Source organism: Globicephala melas, chromosome 10 (assembly GCF_963455315.2).
Source record: "Globicephala melas chromosome 10, mGloMel1.2, whole genome shotgun sequence".
NCBI lineage: Eukaryota > Metazoa > Chordata > Mammalia > Artiodactyla > Delphinidae > Globicephala > Globicephala melas.
The window spans coordinates 68,670,002-68,686,642 of NC_083323.1; positions in this window are offsets into that span (position 1 = coordinate 68,670,002).

Here is a 16,641-nt window from a genome sequence, read left to right on the forward strand (position 1 = left end):
CACCAGATGGATGAGGATATTGATTTTTCCAAGACCTCAGCATCATCAACAAAATTGTTAGCCCTTACTTCCTTGCAGCACCTAATCCAAATACCATCCTGTTATCAATTCCTCCACAAGCCACTTGCTTCACTATTGTGGATATTTGCTCTGCCTTTTTCAATGTGCCTCTAGACCAGGAGGGTCAATACTTCTTACCTTCACTTGGAAAGGAAAATAGTATACCTGGACAATCATGGCCCTGGAGTTCACTGAAGCCCCTTCTACTTTTCCCAGGTGCTCCATCAAGACTTTAAAAATCTAAATTTCTCTAGCAATTCAGTTCTGACACAATATGTAAGTGATCTCCTACTTTGTTCAGAGAACAGAAGCCTGTAGGAAGGATTCCACTTACTTGTTCTCAATCTTAGCTTAAAAAAAATAAAAAGGAGCATAAAGTTTCAAAAGAAATTATAATTTTGCCAGAAGCTGTTCATTATTTAAGTCATAAGATAGCAAAAGAGGACAAAACACTCTCATCCTTAAATTAAAATTATCAAAACTTTCAGAAACCTTTGAGCTCCCTTGGTGCGAATACACACTAGCAGTTATGGCCATACAGTCAGTACCCTCAGGAGCACATTTGTTCTCCCTCTGTAAATTAGTAGCTGGAAGACCCAAGTATCTAGGTATTCTAGACTCTGCCCTACTGCATATAGACATGGCAAAGTATTGTAAAGGACTCTTGTACTATAAACCCAATACTTTCACCAACAGGTTAAGGCTGTGTTTTCTCAACACCACCTAAAAAGTGTCTTCATGATTTTCAAACGAAGATTTTGTCTACTGGAAGATTGCTTTTAAAGAAAAACTGCTCTTAAACCTCATTGGAAGAGGCCCTATCAGGTACTGTTAAAAACAAAGTGGTGAAACTCCTAGGAGTTTGTCTTCAGGTTCATATTTCACAAGTAAAAAAAAAAAAATCAGAATTCCACACAATTGGAAAGCTACTGGAATTAGGAGGCCTCAAAAGGAGGATTCTCAGAGATTCTCCAGAAGCAGCCAGTCTTCAGAAGCAGACAGCTGACCCAACCTTCAGAACAAGCAAGTGATGATGGAGAATGGACATCGATCACCCAAGGCATTGGACCAAGACACCTATCTAATTCCATTTTTGTTTCTTATCTGCTTTCTTATAATGAGTCTTCTCATTTTCTACAGACTCGTTGCCATCCACCCATAGTGATCCTTTTGTTATTTTTGTCCCTACTTATTATAATTGTTAGGTCAGAATATGTTCAAACAGTTGCCACTTCCCCCAGTCTTCCTGTCTGCTGGATAAGCCATCTACCACCAGACCTCATAATAAAAACCTTTGGGAAATTCTGGTTTCATAAAATGAGACCACAGGTAATCTTAGACAATAGCATTCCTACTTTCACCTACATGTTCAGTTGATTCTAAACAAGTCAATCTGTGACTTTTCTACTGTCCCCCTCTCCCAGAAAAATATCCAATTGTCACAATCTATTGATAAGTCTCTAGGTAATTATAAATTTAAATTCAACAATCTTTGTAGGGCAATGGGTTAAATGCTTACCACCAAGGAGAAATTAATAGAGATCCAAATACATGACCCAGCTAGTGTAGGTCCTTGGTTTTGGCCCTGTTCTGTAAACAACTCCTTTTTCCCCAGATCTCCACGTGTGCCTTCTGGATACTACCTCTACTGTGGCCAGGAGGCCCAGTCCTGTTCACCTCCAACTAACACTCAAGCATTTTGGGGATAGTGGCTCAAGACTTGTTTATACAGAGAGACCCTAATTCTAGAAATCACCAAGGTTGGAAATTCTAACTCATATGTGAGCTCTAAAATCAATGAACACCCTTGGTTATTCAGGCACACTTCTTGAAGGAATTATTGGCTCACTTATGCAAACAATTGGAGCAGTGTTTTCTTTGGTGGGAATCACGTGAATGAAGAAAGGGTGAAAGAAACCTATCTCTAACTTTGACAAAAGTTATTGATAATGTAACCTCTGTCCTAGATGGAATTCAGATCAGTATCAACTCACTGGCATTGAGTAGTGATGGACAGTCACATTGCTCTAGATTTTTTGTTGGCTATTCATGGTGGCATCTGTACTATTGCTAATACTTGTGCTTGGATCAATAAAAACAGACTAGGTGAAATAGGCTATGAATTGCCTTAAGGAAAAAGCTGTTCAGCTTTCTGAGTTTGATCCTCATGGCTTATAGGATTTTTTCTTTTGATCTTGATTGGGCAGTGTGGTTCCTGGTTTTGAAGCACCTTACGTTGATTACTGTGTTTTTTCATAGTGGTTATAATGATGGCCCATTGCGTTCTCTCCGGAGTTTTAAATGTAGATGCTCTCTCATCATCTGATTGCCATGATGACAAGAAAAAGGTCAGGAAGATCTTTCAATACAGTTGGCTATGAAGACAACAAGACAATGTCTGTCAGTGAAGTTCAGGATCTCTAATTTGCTCTGAATTTGTCATCCTCTCACATGTGAGATAATCACCAAAATGGGGGACTGAGAATAGAAGATACAAATGCACAGTGCCCAGACCTTATATAGAAAAAGGACTCTGACAAGCAACCTGCAGCAACAAGCCAAGGAAATCAATCCATTACCTACAGTTTCCAGACTAGTATCTATAAGTCAGATTTGTAGGAAATCAGACCACTATCTTGAGCAGCCAGCCCAGGAACTTAAACAATAACCCCTGTAACAATTGGTCCGAAATGGCCATGGCTTTATTTATAACTGAGAGATGCCCTAATGTTTATCCCCAATTCCAACTTAGGTCCAACATATAAAGCCAAATATGCAACCCTATCAATCAATGGGGTTCCCTGCTTCTAGATAGCCCACCTATAGCTTCCTCACTCCATTAGCTGCTAATCAGGGCATGACTGAAGCCTTCTGTTTTACCTCAACGAAGCTTCCCCACTCCTCTGCCTGCCTTTGAGTCATTGCTCAGATGAAGATGACGGTGGCTGACTCCCTTGCTCTAGCAAGCTCTGAATAAATCACCTTTAGTTGTTATTATTTGGTTGGTCTTCATTTATTTCCACAGCATCATTAAATCATGTTGAGTAACCCTGAACGGCCTAGACAGGGAGCTGGGCTAGGATTCAGAAGTACTGTGACAACTCTGCTGAAGGGGGACCCAATATAGTCTGCTTCTGGCCAGGTACCTTCCACAGAGATGTCTTCCTGATTTTGTTGGTTCTGGACATGCACAATTTTGGTTGCTTCCCTTCAACTGTCGAGACTGCTCCAGCAGGAATCTGGTTCCAGAAATTATCTTGTCTTTGTTTCAAGAGAAATCCAGCAAGTAATAGGGGATAAAGAGAAGAATAAGAGGAAATATGAGTATGAAACAGGTAAGAAGATGAAGGGAAAGCAAATAAGCATTCACATATCCTATGGTTCCTGTAAAAATGTTTGGCACTTCAGTAAAACAACAAAACTGAGGCACTGTTGCATGTGACCATGCAAGGGATGCAAGGGGCAACAATAAGAAGATGGTTAATATCAGTGCAGGCAAGTGAAAAATATACTTAGAACATCGTCCCAGGGAATGGACACACATTTCATATAAGCTTCTAAGGTTGCTCTGCCAAGCCCTTCAGTGGCTCCTTCATTTGGAGGAGAGGGCTTTAGGTTCCTGTAAGGCATCAGGTGGGGAGCTTTTGTGGTATTCTCTTCACATTGTATTCTTTGTGAAGAGTGCCCTAGATTGTTCAACATCTCTCCCTGCAGGACCCAATGCTGCTCACTCAACTCTTTTAAGATCAGAAGGGAGTTGGGTGTGGGGATACAGTATGTGATGGCCTTGACCTCACCTACTTCAGGCCTCCCAGGGAAAAAGCTGAAGAGGACAGAGACACAGTGGGGTAGCTCCTCATGCAATCATGTTAGCTTGCCTGCCCCGGCTTTGCATCCCTCTGGGCTCTTAGTAGGCCTTGACCTCAAGTAGGGGACACTTGGGATTTGTCCAAGCCCGGAGCCCTCCTCAGCTCTATGGAGTCCTGTAGAAGGCCTGGGTCACCTAGTGGTACTGCTTCTCAGGCTGATGTGGTATAGATTCTTTTGCATGTAAATAACATTCAAGTCAAACACAAAAACACGAAGGAAATTCAATGCAATGCTCACTTGCAGTGAGTTACAGGGAAAGGATTGCAAGTTAATTATGTTCCTCTTATTTATCCCCTAATTTTGTAACTAAATAAAATGAATATACCTGATTTTGTTACATTTTAAGAAGAGTGCCTTCTATAACCTTTTCATGTTGGAATATACTAAAGCCATTACATTTATGTTTTTATTACCAGGGCATAATTTTTTTTTTTTAATTTAAAGGCATAAGCAAAGTTTGGTTTTAGTCTTAGAAAAGAAAAGAGATTTTTAAAGAAAAATGAAAGTGCTCCAAGAGGCTGTCCAGTTTCAATACGAAAATCTCATGGTTGGATTATATTAAGGGTAGGGATAGAAAAGCATGGGCATCACGTCCACTCCTGTGTCATCAGACATTGCTCCCCTGGGCCCAGGGTTCTGGCACTGGCTTTTTCATCCTGGAGTCCTAGAGCCTCTCCTTTCCTGCACATCAGTTTCACAGTACAGGGACCAGTCACCTGAAGGCTGCCTTGCCAAATACCCAAGTTAAATTGCTTTGGTGGGACATTTGTAGAAACTCTAAGCAGACAGCCAACACCCTCTGCAGAGAGCAGCAAAATGTCCTCGGTGCACTGTGAACTTAATCCCTAGGGAGTCGGGGTCACTTCTCCAGGGCCTGAGGGCCCTCCTGGATTCTGCACACCCCAACCATGGTAGCCTCTACTCCACCTGTCTCTCATCTTCCCAGAGATTCTAGCACCTGTATTTATGTGGAAGATTCTGGCATGGATACCTGTGCAGGCCAAGACCTGGAGACCTCTGCCTGAATCTCAGAGCAGATTGAGTTTGCAGTGTCAGGAAGCTTAAATCAGGCCAAGGAACAGGAGACTCTTCACTGCTCTTCCTCTCCCAAATCAACTAATTTAATGCCAGTTAATTAGTTTCTGAATTGTAGAGATTCAGAATTAAATTTATATATATATATATGTATATATGTATATATATGTTTTATGCTGAAGATTTTTACATAAAACAATTTACTACATTTCATTTAAAAATATTTTATATAAAACACATAAATAGAAAATAAAGTTAGTAGATCTTACCGAATGATTATAATCATTATATTCTTAATGAAGGATTATAAACAGTCACCCTAATGTCACCATCAAGGCCACTACTTCTCTTATGTAACCTTCACTGAATCTCAAATGAAAAAGACAAACAAACAAAGTTTTGTACTTACATCAATGTCTTTCAAGGAATTTTATTTTCTGAAGTTTTTTCATTCCTCTGGAGAGAGATCATGGGAACAGTATTACCTGAGGTCTTGCATGATGACTTGGATGTCAGTGCATTTTACCCCTGAAAGTTACTTTTGCTGAATATCAAATTCATGGCTCACACTTCGGTCTGTAAATATTGTACTCCGTTTTCTTCTTGTACAAATGACTGCAAGAAGGCTGATGAGATTCTAATTCTCTTTCCCTTGTATGTCACTTGCTTTTTTGTTCCTAGATGACCAAACAATTTTTCTTTCTTGAAAACCCAGTAATTTCAGTGGCATATGCCATGCCGTTAGTGATTCCAAATTCAATATTCAGTGTGCCTTTTTTATATTTTTTTAACATCTTTATTGGAGTATAATTGATTTACAACGTTGTGCTAGTTTCTGCTGTATAACACAGTGAATCAGCTTTACCTACACATATATCCCCTTATCCCCTCCGTCATGCATCTCCCTCCCACATTCCCTATCCCACCCCTCTAGGTGGTCACAAAGCACCGAGCTGATCTCACTGTGCTATGCAGCTTCTTTCCACTAGCTATCTATTTTATATTTGGTAGTGTATATGTGTCCATGCCTGTCTCTCACTTTGTCCCAGCTTACCCTTCCCCCGCCCCATGCCCTCAAGTACATTTTCTACATCTGTATCTTTATTCCTGACCTCACTCTATGTTCTTCAGCACCATTTTTTTTTTTTGTAGATTCCATATATATGTGTTAGCATATGGTATTTGTTTTTCTCTTTCTGACTTACTTCTGTATAAAAGACTCTAGGTCCACCCACTTCACCACAAATAACTCAATTTCATGTCTTTTTATGGCAGAGTAATATTCCATTGTATATATGTGCCACATCTTCTTTATCCATTCATCTGTCAATGGACACTTAAGTTGCTTCCATGTCCTGGCTATTGTAAATAGAGCTGCAATGAACATTGTGGTAGATGACTCTTTTTGAATTATTGTTTACTCAGGGTATATGCCCAGTAGTGGGATTGCTGGGTCATATGGTAGTTCTCCTTTTAGTTTTTTAAGGGACCTCCATACCGTTATCCACAGTGGCTGTATCAATTTTTTCCCCACCAACAGTGCAAGAGGGTTCCCTTTTCTCCAGCATTTATTGTTTGTAGATTTTTTGATAATGGCCATTCTGACTGGTGTGAGATGATATCTCATTGTAGTTTTGATTTGCATTTCTCTAATGATTAGTGATGTTGAGCATCCTTTCATATGTTGTTGGCAATCTGTATATCTTCTTAGGAGAAATGTCTGTTTAGGTCTTCTGCCCATTTTTCTATTGGGTTGTTTGTTTTATTGATATTGAGCTGCATGAGCTGTTTGTATATTTTGGAGAGTAATCCTCTGTCAGTTGTTTCGTTTGCAAATATTTTCTCCCATTCTGAGGGTTGTCTTTTTGTCTTGTTTGTGGTTTCCTTAGCTGTGTAAAAGCTTGAAGTTTCATTAGATCCCATTTGTTTATTTTTGTTTTTATTTCCATTTCTCTAGGAGGTGGGTCAAAAAGGATCTTGCTGTGATTTATGTCATAGAGTGTTCTGCCTATGTTTTCCTCTCAGAGTTTTATAGTGTCTGGCCTTACATTTAGATATTTAATCCGTTTTGAGTTTATTTTTTGTATGGTGTTAGGGAGTGTTCTAATTTCATTCTTTTACATGTAGTTGTCCAGTTTTCCCAGCACCACTTATCGAAGATGCTGTCTTTTCTCCATTGTATATTCTTGCCTCCTTTATCAAAGATAAGGTGACCATATGTGTGTGGGTTTATCTCTGGACTTTCTATCCTGTTCCATTGATCTGTATTTCTGTTTTTGTGCCAGTACCATACTATCTTGATTACTGTAGCTTTGCAGTATAGTCTGAAGTCAAGGAGTCTGATTCCTCTAGCTCCTTTTTCTTTTTCAAGATTGCTTTTGCTATTCGGGGTCTTTTGTGTTTCCATACAGATTGTGAAATTTTTTATTCTGGTTCTGTGAAGAATGCCATTGGTAGTTTGACAGGGATTGCACTGAATCTGTAGATTGCTTTTGGTAGTATAGTCATTTTCACAATGTTGATTCATCTAATCCAAGAACATGATATATCTCTCCATCTGTTCATAGCATTTTCAGTTTCTTTTGTCAGTGTCTTACAGTTATCTGCATACAGGTCTTTTGTCTCCTTAGGTAGGTTTATTCCTAGATAATTTATTCTTTTTGTTGCAATGGTAAATGGGAGTGTTTCCTTAATTTCTCCTTCAGATTTTTCATCATTAGTGTATAGGAATGCAAGAGATTTCTGTGCATTAATTTTGTATCCTGCTACTTTACCAAATTCATTGATTAGCTCTAGTAGCTTTCTGGTAGCATCTTTAGGATTCTCTATGTATAATATAATGTCATCTTCAAACAGTGGCAGCTTTACTTCTTCTTTTCCGATTGGGATTCCTTTTATTTCTTTTTCTTCTCTCATTGCTGTGGCTAAAACTTCCAAAACTATGTTGAATAATAGCTGTGAGAGTGGACACCCTTGTCTTATTCCTGATCTTAGTGGAAATGCTTTCAGTTTTTCACCCTTGAGAGAGTGGTTGACTCTGGGTTTGTCATATATGGCCTTTATTATGTTGAGGTAAGTTCCCTCTATGCCTACTTTCTGGAGGGTTTTTATCATAAATGGGTGTTGAATTTTGTCGAAAGCTTTCTCTGCATCTATTGAGAAGATCATATGGTTCTTATCCTTCAGTTTGTTAATATGGTGTATCACATTGATTGATTTGTGTATATTGAAGAATCCTTTCATTCCTGGGGTAAACCCCACTTGATCATGGTGTATGATCCTTTTAACGTGCTGTTGGATTCTGTTTGTTAGTGTTTTGCTGAGGACTTTGGCATCTATGTTCATCAGTGATATTGGCCTGTGGTTTTCTTTTTTTGTGACATCCTTTTCTGTTTTTGGTATCAGGGTAATGTGGCCTCATAGAATGAGTTTGGGAGTGTTCCTCCCTCTGATATATTTTGGAAGAGTGAGAAGGATAGGGGTAAGTTCGTCTCTAGATGTTTGATAGAATTCACCTGTGAAGCCATCTGGTCCTGGGCTTCTGTTTGTTGGCAAATTTTTAATTGCAGTTTCAATTTCAGTGCCTGTGATTCATCTGTTTATGTTTTCTATTTCCTCCTGGTTCAGTCTTGGAAGGTTGTGCTTTTCTTAGAATTTCTCCATTTCTTCCAGGTTGTGCATTTTATTGGCATAGAGTTGCTTGTATTAATCTCTCATGATCCTTTGTATTTCTGCAGTGTCAGCTGTTACTTCTCCTTTTTTATTTCTAATTCTGTTGATTTGAGTCTTCTCCCTTTTTTTCTTGATGAGTCCAGCCAGTGGTTTATCAATTTTATCTTCTCAAAGAACCAGCTTTTAGTTTTATTGATCTTTGCTCTTGTTTCCTTCTTTTCTTTTCATTTATTTCTGATCTAATTTTTATGACTCCTTTCCTTCTGCTAACTTTGGGGGGTTTTTGTTCTTCTTTCTCTAATTGTTTTAAGTGTAAGCTTAGGTTGTTTATTTGAGATTTTTCTTGTTTCGTGAGGTAGGATTTTATTGATAAAAAATTCCCTCTTAGAAGTAGTTTTGCTGCATCTCATAGGTTTTGGGTTGTCGTGTTTTCATTGTCATTTGTTTCTAGGTATTTTTTGATTACCTCTTTGATTTCTTCAGTGATCTCTTGGTTATTTAGTAGTGTATTGTTTAGCCTCCATGTGTTTGTATTTTTTGCAGTTTTTTTTTCCTGTAATTGATATCTAGTCTCATAGCATGTTGGTTGGTAAAGATACTTGATATGATTTCAGTTTTCTTAAATTTTCCACGGTTTGATTTGTGACCCAAGATATGATCTATCCTGGAGAATGTTCCATGAGCACTAGAGAAGAAAGTGTATTCTGTTGTTTTTGGATGGAATGTCCTATAATATCAATGAAGTCCATTTTGTTTAATGTTTCATTTAAAGCTTGTGTTTCCTTATTTATTTTCGTTTTGTATCATCTGTCCATTGGTGAAAGTGGGGTGTTACAGTCCCATACTATGATTGTGTTACTGTCGATTTCCTCTCTTTTTTTTGCAGTATGCGGGCCTCTCACTGTCGTGGCCTATCCCACTGCGGAGCACAGGCTCCAGACGCTCAGGCTCAGTGGCCATGGCTCATGGGCCCAGCCGCTCTGCAGCATGTGGGATCTTCCCAGACTGGGGCATGAACCTGTGTCCCCTGCATCGGTAGGCGGACTCTCAACCACCGCGTCACCAGGGAAGCCCTCGATTTCTTCTTTTATAGCTGTTAGCATTTGCCTTATGTACTGAAGTGTTCCTATGTTGGGTGCATATATATTTATAATCATTATATATCTTCTTGGGTTGATCCATTGATCGTTATGTAGTGTCCTTCTTTGTCTCTTGTAATCGTCTGTATTTTAAAGTCTATTTTGTTTGATATGACAATTGCTACTCTAGCTTTCTTTGATATCCATTTGCATGGAATATCTTTTTCCATCCCCTCACTTTCAGTCCCCCTGAAAGTGGGTCTCTTGTAGACAGCACATATACAGGTCTTGTTTTTGTATCCATTTAGCCAGTCTATGTCTTTTTGTTGGAGCATTTAATCCATTTACACTTAAGGTAGTTATCGATATGTATGTTCCTATTACCATTTTCTTAATTTTTTTACCATTTTTTTTTTGTTGGTCTTTTCCTTCTCTTGAGTTTCCTGCCTAGAGAAGTTCCTTTAGCATTTGTTGTAAAGCTGGTTTAGTGGTGCTGAATTCTCTTAGCTTTTGCTTGTCTGTTAAGGTTTTAATTTCTCCATCAAATCTGAATCAGATCCTTGCTGGGTAGAGTCATCTTCATTGTAGGTTGTTCCCTTTCATCACTTTAAATATGTCTTGCCACTCCCTTCTGGCTTGCAGACTTTCTGCTGAAAGATCAGCTGTTATCCTTATGGAGATTCCCTTGTATATTATTTGTTGTTTTTCCCTTGCTGCTTTTAATATTTGTTCTTTGTATTTATTTTTTGATAGTTTGATTAATATGTGTCTTGGCGTGTTTCTTCTTGGATTTATCCTGTATGGGACTCTCTGCATTTCTTGGACTTGATTGACTATTTTCTTTCCTATATTATAGTTTTCAACTATAATCTCTTCAAATATTTTCTCAGTCCCTTTCTTTTTCTCTCCTTTTTCTGGGACCCCTATAATTTGAATGTTGGTGTGTTTATTGTTGTCCCAGAGAGCTCTGAAACTGTCCTCAATTCTTTTCATTCTTTTTTCTTTATTCTACTCTGCAGTAGTTATTTCCACTATTTTATCTTCCAGGTCACTTGTCTGTTCTTCTGCCTCAGTTATTCTGCTATTGATTCCTTCCAGAGAATTTTTAATTTCATTTATTTTGTTGTTCATCATTGTTTGTTTGCTCTTTAGTTCTTCTAGGTCCTTGTTAAACATTTCTTTTATTTTCTCCATTCTATTTCCAAGATTTTGAATCATCTTTACTAACATTACTCTGAATTCTTTTCCAGGTAGACTGAGTATTTCCTCTTCATTTGTTTGGTCTGGTGGGTTTTTACTCTGCTCCTTCATCTCCTGAATATATCTCTGTCTTCTCATTTTGCTTAACTTACTGTGTTTGGGATCTCCTTTGTGCAGCCTGCAGGTTCATAGTTCCCATTGTTTTTGGTGTCTGCCCGCAGTGGGTAATATTGGTTCAGTGGCTGGTGTAGGCTTCCTATTGGAGGGGACTGGTGTCTGTGTTCTGGTGGATGAGGCTGGATCTTGTCTTTCCGGTGGGCAGGACCATGTCTGGTGGTGTGTTTTGGGGTGTCTGTGAACTTATTATGATTTTAGACAGCCTCTCTGCTAATGGGTGGGGTTGTGTTCCTGCCTTGTTAGTTGTTTGGCATGCAGGGTCCAGCACTGTAGCTTGCTGGGTCTTAGCATTGAGACAGAGATCTCTGGGAGAGCTCTTGCTGATTGATATTACATGGGGCTAGGAGGTCTCTGGTAGTCCAATGTCCTGAACTCAGCTCTCCCACCTCAGAGGCTCAGGCCTCACACACTTTTGGGAAGTCTGAGGTCTTCTGTCAGCATTCGGTAGGTATTCTGTAGGAGTTGTTCCACATGTATATGGTTTTTTTTTGTTTTCGGTATGCAGGCCTCTCACTGTTTTGGCCTCTCCCATTGTGGAGAACAGGCTCCGGATGCGCAGGCTCAGCAGCCATGGCTCACGGGCCCAGCCACTCCGTGGCATGTGGGATCCTCCTGGACCAGAGCACGAACCCGTGTCCCCTGCATCAGCAGGTGGACTCTCAACCACTGAGCCACCAGGGAAGCCCCGTACGTGTATTTTTTATGCATTTGTGGAGAGGAAGGTGATCTCCACGTCTTACTACTCAGCCATCTTGAAGCATCCAGTGTGCTTTTTTTAATATGCAGTTTCAAAACATTTTTTTTAATTTCCAGTAATAATTTCAAGTCATATTGGACAGCTTCCCAATTCCCTGCATCTGAGTGATTATCATTTATTTATTTCCTCACTGAGTTCCTTGTTGAGAGACATTTAGTCTATTTCTCAACATTTCTTGTTTCAGGCAATGGTGCAATTATGCTAGATCTTAGACCTCCAGGGCCAGTGTATGTACAGGAAACTCACATAATGTGAAATCACTGAGCCCATGGGAATGTGTAGATTCAGTGTTAGCAATAGTCAAAGGGTCAAGAGGTTCAGTGAAACAAATTTGGTAATATACTGACAATTGTTGAAGTTGGGTAATGGGTAGTATGTGTTCATTATGCAATTCTTTCCCCTTTGTGTATGTTTGAAATTTCTCATAATAAAAGGGTTTTTTAAGGTTTGGTTCTTGGTGTTCTGTATGATTAAAAAATTACAGGAAAAAAAGGCTGGTTTGTTCTCAGGTAAATGGCAATTTAGTAGAAAGGATGAGATATATAAAAAATAACTCCAGCACAAAGTAGAGACTCCTAGAAAGAGAACTTAGAAAACAGAAAGAAGGCAGGATAAAGAAAAGATTCCTGGTGTAGGTGACATTTAAGTTGAATCTTGGTGAGAGGAGGATGACAGTGATGTCAGCCTGGGATGGAAGCTTATGTGGAAAGACAGAAGGTGGAAAGTTTCAGAGCACAGGTGAGGGTTGCAGAGTGAGTTTTAACTGGATATTGTGATGCTTAGAAATAACAAAAGTGAGGTCAGTTCATTCACTCTACATGTATTTCTTGAAAATGTATGATGTCCAGGTTTTGTCCTACTGGGGAAACAACTGTGAAAACAACAACAACAAGAATATCCACCTTGTGTAGTTTTCATTCAACTGAAGGGATTCAGTCAGATAGTAAACAAATAAATCAATAAATATTACTGTAATTTTGGAGAAAAATAAATCAGGGAAGGGGATCAGGGTGAAGGGAAGGGGTTGCATATTAAATAGGCTTTATTTCCTGAGAAGGTGACACTTGTACAAAGACTTTAAGGAGGTGAGGATATGAGCCAGGCACATCTGGGTGAAGAGCATTCCAGGTAGAGGGACAGCAGGTGCAAAGCCTTAGGGCAAGGGCGTGACTAGAGTGTCTGAGCAGAAGCCAGGAGGTCCTGTGATGTGCAGGAGTGAAGTGAGAGGCAGAAGGGTAATAGGAGAAGAGTCATATGTAGGGGGGCCCAACTGTATAGGGCCTCAGGGAACACTGTATGAGATGCTATCCATTGGAAGGTCCTCAGCAGAAAAGGGACATGATCTCATTAATGTTATAAATGAGTTACTGAAGCAGCTGTGCTGAGAATAGCCTTTCTGGGGTGAGGATGGGAAACAAGAGTTGATGAAAGGGGACTAGTTAGATGAATCTTGCAGTAATTCAAGCAAGAAATAAGGAGGCTTGGGACCAGACTGGTTGCAGTGGAGATAGTGATAAGAGTTATGATGCTGGACATAATTTGATGATAGAACTGATGAGGTTTGCCAACAGTTTGGATGTGGGATGTGAAACAACTGGTCAACCAGCATGATTCCAAGGTCACTGTCCTGTCAGAAAGGATGGAGTTGCTATTAACAGAGATGGAAACAATGCAGGTGGAGCATATTTGAGTAGATTTAGGAAGATCAGGTTTTCAGCTTTGGACATGTTAAGACTGAGCTTTTTATTGTACAGCCTTGTGATAATGTTAAGTAAGAATCTGGTGATCTGGGGTAGATATGTGAACTCTAGATAGAAATGACAGAGTTGACACAGGGTCATACCAGATCAGAACGATGGAAAACTATCAGCATAGAGGTTTCCTGAATTAAATAGAGTAAAAAATAAGAGATTCAGTGATCCACTTCAAATTTCTTTTCAAACTTTTGTTTCAAAGGTTTGGAGGACACTGGGATTGAGTTTGAACTCTTTGGCATGCTTTCTAGGTGCACCCCCTACAGAAGCTTCATGCTGAAGAGAAAAGCAGAAATGACCTCCTTGGAGAAGTCATGTCTGGGGTCTATGGACAAAGGCTTCTGCTCCTCTACTAGACACAGGATTAACATAGCCTAACATTACCTTCCTCTCTTGGCCCCTGCAGCCCTAACAACACATTGGTGCCCAATGCCCTTTAATAAACCCCTCTCTTTGAAACACTGGAGTGATTTCTGATAGTCTTGTCAGTCATAGTAAATGGATAGCACTATTGGATAAATGGTGTTGAGAAAACTGGTGAACCGTTATGTAAATTATAGATAGATCTCAATGTAATATGTCATCATAACATAAATTATAATATCACTTTCTTCACTCTATTCCAGTTAGTCCTTTTATTTTAAGGACTTCCTTCAGCCCATGCATCTAAAAATGAGACAGAGGACCTCACTATAGTCTCATCTTTCAACCCTCTTATACTATCTAACAACCCAGATTTCTTTTCTTCTAACCCCTCACCATTGCTCTGTCCTTGACTCTCTCCTCAACCACTTTATTGTAAACTCTGAAACTTTATTATAAACTCTGAAAACGGTGCTGTCACTGGGCCCTCCTCTGACTCACTCTCCCACTAACTACCTCCAAATGTGCCCCATTGGGAGTCTTCTGGCTACTCTCCTACTTAGATTTTTCAGGACTTGCTGTTGCCTGAAGTACAAATGCATATTCCAAAAACTGAGATGGGAAAACCTTAATGGTCCATGACCCTCTCTTCCAAACGAGAGAGGAAATAGGGTACAGATCCCATACATCACTCAACACCCCCAGCCAGGCCTGAGGTCGACTTTGCAATTCAAACACATGGATATTCCTGTAGCAAAATGTGTAGAAATTTATGTCAAAGAGAGTGTAAAAAGAGTATAAACGGATTCTCTTCAGTTGAGGTCAGGTTTGCTGCCGTTTCAGTTTTGGTGCCAAATTTAAGAAGAAAGCCTTTCACTGGTAAGAGCTTTATGGATTTTGAATTGTGGGAAAGGTCTGTAGATTAGTGCCTGAAGAAAGAAAGTGATGTGCTATTTTCAGCACAACCCTATCATGCTTTAAGTGAACCAAGAGCAGGTAGGGACAAAACAGTCTTGACTTCCTTCATCACAGGGCTTCAAGGCTGAAAGGGAAAGTGACCCCTATGCAAATGGTACACAAATCTATGAATAGTTACAAGTATGTTTATTGCTTTGAAAGGGAAGTGCAGGAGGCATGGGGGATTTAAGTCATGCATGCTGACACAGGAATGGAAAAAAGGGTTCCTTGATAGAGCAACATTTCAGGTAGATACTAGGCTTGATTATCTCATAACTGTTCTATAAGGGTTCTTCAGTGTTTGTGCTTACTTGTCAAACAGCTCATGAAGACAGGAGTCCAACCCACATTTACCTTGCACTTGGCCTTATGCCAAAAGGCAACATTTCTTATATCACTTGTGTTGGAGTTATATCTCTGCAACTATTTTTAAAACTGGTCTATGCATGTAGAAATTTTAAAACCTGCAATTTTTTGGACATTCTTCCCATCGAGCAGTGGGGTCTAGGCCCCTCCCTATAACCAAAGCTGACATGCTTCTTACTTGTCACTGACAGATGTTCTGGAAATAACACTGTGTAGTGTCCAAGGTTATGGTAGAAAAGACCATGAGGCTCTGCCTGGACACTTGTCTGTGCTACCTTCAGCCACCGTGGAAGAGTTCTGAATGCCCTGAGCCTGTCCTGCATTGAGGAAGCACAGCCACATGGAGAGGTCTCATGGAGTCAAACCCAGCAGACATGGGAGTGAAGTCAGCTAGAGGATTCCAATCCCTGGATGTCAAGGGAGCCCAATCCCGTGAGTCTTCTCTGCTGAAGCCCCACCATCATAGAGCAGATGTGCCCTGAGTTCCTTACCCTGTGACCATGAGCAAAATAAAGTGGTGTCTCATTCCACTATTATGGGGAGTTCATTTTTTAAAAATTTTATAGTAAGAACAAAAAGAATGACACATCTATACAAAATTCAAAAGGAAGAATAGAATGTACATTAATATCTGAATTTTCTTCCTTCTCTGTTCTGCAGCCTTCCAGGTTCTGTCTCTGGAAGGAACCATTGCTAAGTTTCTGTCTTCCTTCCAGATTTATTAATTGAACTTTCATATAGCAGTGCTACTGTGACAAGCATTTTTCTAAGGGCTTTACCTGTATTTACTCATTTATTCTTATTTACCATGGATACTCAGGTGACAGCAGGAAGAGAAGTCCTCTCTTCATTCTGACTGCTCCTCATAAATGGGAATGTGAATTGCTTTTTGTTACTGGCTTTTGAATGCTGTTCCTCAAATCGGATGGTTATATTTTTCTTATTCTATCCCCTAATTCTTTTTCACTTTCTCTCCCAATTTTCTATCTACACACACACACACACACACACACACACACACACACATTTTTTCTATCAAGCTGGGAGGCATTACAATTCTTCACCAAGAGCAATGTAATATTACCTGATTTTTTTCCACCCTCACTCAGTCACTCCCTCAACTGAGTAATCCTTGGAGAAAATATGCCACCGTCTATATTTTTTATATCCCATCAATAATCCATTTGATATATTAGTTCTAGATATTTAGGGTGAATCAGCAGTGGCAGAGATTTATACTATAGCATTCCACACCTTGAAGGGAAGGATACTTACATTGTTTTAAATATGGCAACTCTCTGATCTTTCTCCTAAAATTTCACTATTCATGCTTCAAGGGCCTAATTACTTA